Consider the following 7,038-nt stretch of genomic DNA (forward strand, 5'->3'; position numbering starts at 1 on the left):
AAATCATCTCTACCTCAATATTTGCAGACATTTCAGAGTCAACATGTTCAAAATGATATTCCTTATCTTTCTCTTCAATCCTGTTCTCTCTCATCTGTTGTTTACTCCAGGTTAAACAGAATTACCATCAAATCATATCAATGTAGAGACCTCAGTGTTAACCTTCGTTTACTCCCCCTTCATCCCCACCTACAAAATACAGTATCTGTAGAATCCTCTCCCTCCATTCCACTCTATTGCTTTGTTCACAATGTCATAATTCATCTCTTTCTCTGGTAGGCACAACAGGTATCCCACCCAGTTCTGCCTTCAAGGAAAGATAATCAGCAGATAACCTCTAAAGACTCCCGTTCCCTTAGTGTCTGTCTCACTTCAGAGCACAGTCCTGCACAAGGTCATGCTCATCCTGGGAGTGTTCTCACCCAGTGACTGAGCAAAACCAGGGTATAAAGTATAAAGATTCAGCCATTCTGACCCACTGTATTTCTTTTTAAGTTTTATTTATTTGTTTATGGCTGTGCTGGGTCTTTGTTGCTGTGCTTGGGTTCTCTCTAATTGTGGCAGGTGGGGGCTACCCTTCATTGCAGTGTATAGACTTCTCATTGCGATGGCTTCTCTTGTTGTGAAGCACAGGCTCTAGGCACACAGGCTTCAGTAATTGCAGCACTCGGGCTCAGTAGTTGCGATTCACAGGCTCCAGAGTGCTGGCTCAGTGGTTGTGACACATGGGCTTACTTGCTCCAGGGCATGCGGAATCTTATCAGACCAGAGATCAAACCTGTTTCCTGCTTGGCAGGCAGATTCTTAACCAGTGGAACACCAGGGAAGTCACTGAAATACAGCGAAACAGCACTGTATTTCTGATGAGCTGTATTCACTCCTGAGCTCCCCACCAGGTTGGCTGGGTCTTTGTCAGACCTACATTATAGTTTGATTTCTTCTCTTTTCAATCTTATTTCCTGACCCTAGTTAATGTTTTGCACCTCAAATCCTGTCTTGGCATCTGCTTCCCTAAGTTCCAACCTATGACTGACTCTCTCTGTGTCTGTTTCCAAACTGAGAAAATTTCTCAGTCTTTTGACTAGACCATGATGATAGACTCTTACTCATTTTTGTAATGATCTAGTTAAGGATACCACAGCTGGAGTCACTGCTTTCATCACCACTGCATGGTGCCATCTTAAAGAAATTCTACCCTGTGTCTTACACTATTTGTTCAAGATTCAAAGTCCTGGTGGAAGCATTCAAATGGCCATGCCTGGATCGTGTTGCCTTTGCCATAGTTACAAGGGGGTGATGGAGAGGGAAACTTTAAGCATCTTTGGTTTCTCTTGTGGGAGATGGGACCCTATCTCTCGTTAAGATTTGCACAGAGGACAGGCTTTAGATGTTGGAAAACCAAAACAAAGCCCTAAATGTTCCTATATCTCTTATTGTATTTACTCATTTATTTATCAGTGCATTTACTCATCCAGTAAATGTTTGTCAGTAACTTCCACATACAAGGGTTTATGCTATGTACTTCAGATGATGCTAAATGATTAAGACATGATCCTTCTTGAGAAGCTCATTGTTTACTTGGCAAGATAAAACATACACAAATAAAAATAATACAACACAAGGGACTTCCATGGTGGTCCAGTGCTTAAGAATCTGCCTTGCAATGCAGGGGACTCGGGTTCGATCCCTGGTTGGGGAACTAATATCCCACATGCCATGGGGCAACTAAGCCCACAAACTGCAGCTACTGAGCCCACATGCTCCGGAGCCCATGCGCCTCGACTAGAGAAAGCCCAAGCACCACGGCAAAGACCCAGGGCCAAAAAAAAAAAAAAAAAGTTGAGATATCCTAATATCTGGAAGAAACATATAAAGATGCTATGGTGTGATTTACATAGTGCTTTATAGTTTTTAAATTCTTTAACTTTCATTTATCATTTAATACTGCATAAGATCTCTTAAGAAAGGCAGTCTCCTCATTTTAAATTAGGAAACAGGCTTAGTTAGAAGAGTATAAAAAGTAAAGTAAGTAAACAAAGTAAGTGGCAGAGTCAGAATTCAAACCCATGCCTTCATGTTCTGGAATTTATGCTTTTTCAACTCATCCAAAATAGAGCATCAGAGGAATGTGTAGGGGGAAGGGGTGGGTTTTATGGAGGGTAAGATCTGACTGTGCACAGATAGAAAACATAGAGCAGCTTAAATAATGGCTTAGAGTTAGAAGAAAAAGAAAAAAAAAGAGTAGATGTTAGGAAGGATAACCAGCCCAGTGGGACTAGAGAATAGAAGAGTGGAAAATGAGACTCGAGAGTATGCTGGGGTTTTATTGTACTGAACCTCTAATACCTGGTGAAGGAGTATTCTCTAGGTGGTAAAAAAAAACCTGGAAAATTATCACATGTTGTTGGCTAGAAAACTGCTGAAGTTTTCTTTCCCTTTTCAGCTGCATTGTATTTATTTATTTATTTTGGACACACCCTGCAGCATGTGGGATCTTAGTTCCCTGACCAGAGACAGAACCCCTGTCCCCTTGCAGTGGGAGCATGGAGTCTTAACCACTGGACCACCAGGGAAGTCCTCGGCTGCAGATGGACTAAGGCCCATCGACCCTAAGCTTAAGGACCTGGCACGGACACTGTCCAGATCAAGACTATGCCAACCCTTCTCCCAAGTTAGGAGGCAAAAGGGAAAGGAGAAGGTGGGAAGAAACCAGCTGGAAGAGTGAAGTCTTGGAGTGTGAGTCAGATGTACTAATTCTCTGAGATGTTACATCACCCCTTTCATCAATGCTGGAGCTGCAGTAGTTCAGGCTTTCACCACCTCTAACTTGAGTTGTTAGAATTAGATCTGACTCTCTTTTAGTCCCCTCAAAAAGTTGCCATCAGAATGCTTTTTATAACATGCCAGTCTTCAGTTCAGAATTCTTTAGTTCTTCCATTGTGTATAGGATAGAATTTAAATTCCTTAGTTTGGAGTTCAGGACTCTCCATGAACCAGCACCAACCTACCTTTTCTCTAGCTTCATCGTCAGCCCCCATGTCTCAGTCTGTTCAGACTGGGTGGCTTAAACAAAAAACATTTATTTCTCACAGTTCTCAAAGCTAGGAAGTTCAAGACTGAGCTGCTGGCATATTCAGTGTCTGATGAGGGCCTACTTCTTGGTCCACAGGTGCCCATCTTCTTAGTGTTCTCATAAGGTAGAATTGGGGCGGGAGCTCTCTGGAGTCTCTTTTCTAAGGGTGCTTATCCCATTCATGAATGTTCTACCCTCATGACCTAATCACCTCCCAAATGTCCCATCTCCACATACCACCACAATGAGGATGAGGTTTCAACATCTGAATTTGGGAGGGGGAGACACAAACATTTAGTCTACAGTATCCTCCCCCTCTCTCAACCTACCTTCTATCCCCTTCAAGCCACCCTTGTTTTCCCACCATACCTTGTCCTTTCTGGTCATGCCATTCCATGCCATGTTCTTTTCTCTCCCTGGCAAACTCCTATCCAGCAATAGTAGTTGCAGGCTTCAGTACTCCATTTTTAATAATTACAGAAAATCAATAATGACACAGAAGACTTGGACAGCAATATAAAGCAACTAGACCTAATACACATCTATAGGATTCTCCATCCTACAACAGCAGAATATATATTCTTCTCAAGTTTACATGGACCATTTTCAAGGACAGATCATGTGTTAGGCCATGAAACAAGTCTCAATAATTTAAAAAGAAAATCATTAAAAGTATGTTCTTTAGGATTAAGTGGAATTAAATTAGAAATCAATAAAAAGAAAATTTGGAAAATTCACAGATTTGTATGTAAACAACACATTCCTAAATTTTAAAATGGGTCAAAAAAATTTCGTGAGGTAAACTAGAAAATAGTTTGAGGTGAGTGAAACATCTCAAAACTTATGAGATGTAGCTAGATTAGGTAGAGATGGGGGAAATGTATAGGTTTAAGTGCCTATATTAAAAAAGAAGGAATAGCTCAAATCAGTAACCTAAGCTTCCATCTAAGACGCTAGAAAAAGAGGAGCAACCTAAACCTAAATCAAGTAGAAGAATGGAATTAATAAGCTTTAGAGTAGATAAGTGAAATAGAGACTATAAAAAGTAAAACAGAAGTTGATCTTTGAAAAAATAAACAAATTTGACAAAACTTTTAGCTAGACTTATCAAGAAAAAAGAGAAGATCAAATTACAAATGTTATCACAGAAATGAAAATGATTAGTACAAACAACTGTATGGCAACAAATTAGGTAACATTGAGGAAACTGACAAATTCCTAAAAAATACGAACTGACCCAGACTAAGAAGAAATCGAAAATGTAAATAGACTTATAACAAGCAAAGATGTTGAATTAGTAATTTTTAAACTTCCCACAAAAAAATGCCAGCCCAGGCCCAAATTAGTTCACTGGTGAATTCTACCACATTTAAAGAAGAGCTAACATTAATCCTTGATAAACTCTTTCAAAAAATAGGAGAGGGAACACTTCCCAGGTCATCCTATGAAGCCAGTATTACTTTGAGACCAAAACCAGATACAGAATTATAAGACAACTACAGCTATCTAATTAATATAGACACAAAAATTCTTAACAAAGTACTAACAAATTGAATCCAACAAAATATAAAAAGGATGACATACTATGATCAAGTAAGATTTATCCCAGGGATAAATATATGGCTCAATTTATGAAAATCAGTCTGTGTAATACACCATATCAATAAAATAAAAGACAAAATCAACCCAGTCAGTAGATGAAGAAAGAGCATTTGATAAAATCCAATACCTTGCATGAAAAACACACTTAACAAATTAGAAACAGAAGGGAACTTGTTCAACCTTATAAACATTATCTACAGACAAGCCCACAGCTAACATCATACTTAACTTTTTCCCTAAAATCAGAAACAAGAATTTCTGCTCTACCTACTTTTTAAAAATACTGTATCAATACTTCAGTTTCTACAGGTAAGAATAAAATCAGGCAAGATAAAAGGCACTTAGATTGGAAGGGAAGAAATAAAAGTATATCTATTCAGAAATGACATGATTTTATATGTGGAAAATCTTAAAGAATCTACCAAAAACAACTATTTAGAGCTAATAAACAAATTTGGCAACATCTCAGAATACAAGATCAATATATAAAAACAAATTATAATTCTATGCACTAGCAATAAACCATCCAATAATTAATTTAAGAAGAAAAATCCCTTTATAATAGCATGAAAAAGAATAAAATACTTAAAAATAAATTTAACAAAAAGAACATAAGATCTTTACAACAAAAAGTAAAAATCTTTATCGAAAAAAATTAAAGAAGTTCTAGATAAATGAAAAACAGCCTGTATTCCTTGATCAGAGACTTAATATATTAAGACAGCAATAGTCTACAAACTAATCTACAGATTCAATGCAGTCTCTATTAAAATCTCAGCTGCCTTTTTTTTTTGTAGAAATTGGTAAAATTCATATGGAAGTGCAAGAGACCAAAAATAGCTCACAAAAATGTATTGAAAAAAAAGTTGAGGACTCACACTTCTTGATTTAAAAACTTACTACAAAGCTACAATGATCAACACAGTGTTTTACTGGCATAACAACAGACATATAGATCAATGGAAAAGGACTAAGACTCCAGAAATAAACCCTATATCATGGTCAATTGATTTTCTACAATTTGCTAAAGTAATTCAATGGAGAAAGAATAATTTTTTCAACAAATGGTGCTGGGACTGCTGGATATCAGCATGCAAAAGAATGAAGTCAGAATTCCAACCTTATGCTAAAAACACAAATTAACTCAAAATGGATCAAAGTACTAAATATAAGCCATGAAACCCTTAGAAGAAAATGTAAGTATAAATATCGGCCTAAGATTGGGTGCTGATTTCTTAGATATAATACAAAACGTACAAGCAACAAAGGAAGAAAATAGATAAATTGCACCTCATCAAAATAAAATACTTTGGTGCTTCACAACACACTATCAATAAAATGAAAACGTATCCCACAGAATAGAGGAACATATTTGTAAATTGTATATCTAACAAGGATCTAGTATTGAGAATATATAAAGAGCTCTTACAACACAAAAATAAAAAGATAATCCAATATAAAAACAGGCAAAAAACTTGAATAGGCATTTCTTAAAGAATATATGCCAGTGGTCAAAAGTACATGAAAAGATGTTCAACATCATTAGTCATTCAGTTCAGTTCAGTCACTCAGTCGTGTCGGACTCTTTGTGACCCCATGAACCACAGCACACCAGGCCTCCCTGTCCATCACCAACTCCCGGAGTTCACCCAAACCCATGTTGGAAATGCAAATTGAGACTATACTGAGATACCATTTCACACCATCAAGAATGGCTAAAATTTAATGACAGACAATAAACCAGTATTGGTGAGAATGTGGAGAAAGTGGAACCCTCAGACACTGCTGTTGGGAATATAAAATGGTACACCTACTTTGGAAGACATTTGGCAGTTCCCAAAGAGTTAAACATACTTTTCAGTTGACTCAGCAATTCCATTCCTGGAATGTACTCAAGAGAATTGAAAATGTCTACACAAATGCTTCTACATAAATGTTCATAGCAGTATTGTTCATAACAGTCAAAGGGTGTGGAAACAATCCAAGTATCTATCAGTTGATGAATGGATAAACAAACTGTGGTGTGTTTCTACAACGGAATATTGCATAGCCATAAACATGAATGAAGTACTGATACGTGCTACAACATGGATAAGCCTTGAAAACATTATGATAAATGAAAGAAGCAGCCAGTCACAAAGAAACACACCTTGCATGATTCCATTTACCTGAAATGTCCAGAATGGGAAATCCATAGATAGAGAAAATATATTGGTGGTGCTTAGTGTTGGGAGGAGGAAGTGTTGAGAGAAAGTGACTGCTAAAGGATACAGGGTTACTTTCTGGGGTAATGAAAATACTCTAAACTTGGACTGTGATGATAGTTGCCCAAGATAGAGAAAACACTGAATTGCATTCTTTAA

The sequence above is a fragment of the Bos taurus genome, chromosome 13, assembly GCF_002263795.3.
Source record: "Bos taurus isolate L1 Dominette 01449 registration number 42190680 breed Hereford chromosome 13, ARS-UCD2.0, whole genome shotgun sequence".
NCBI lineage: Eukaryota > Metazoa > Chordata > Mammalia > Artiodactyla > Bovidae > Bos > Bos taurus.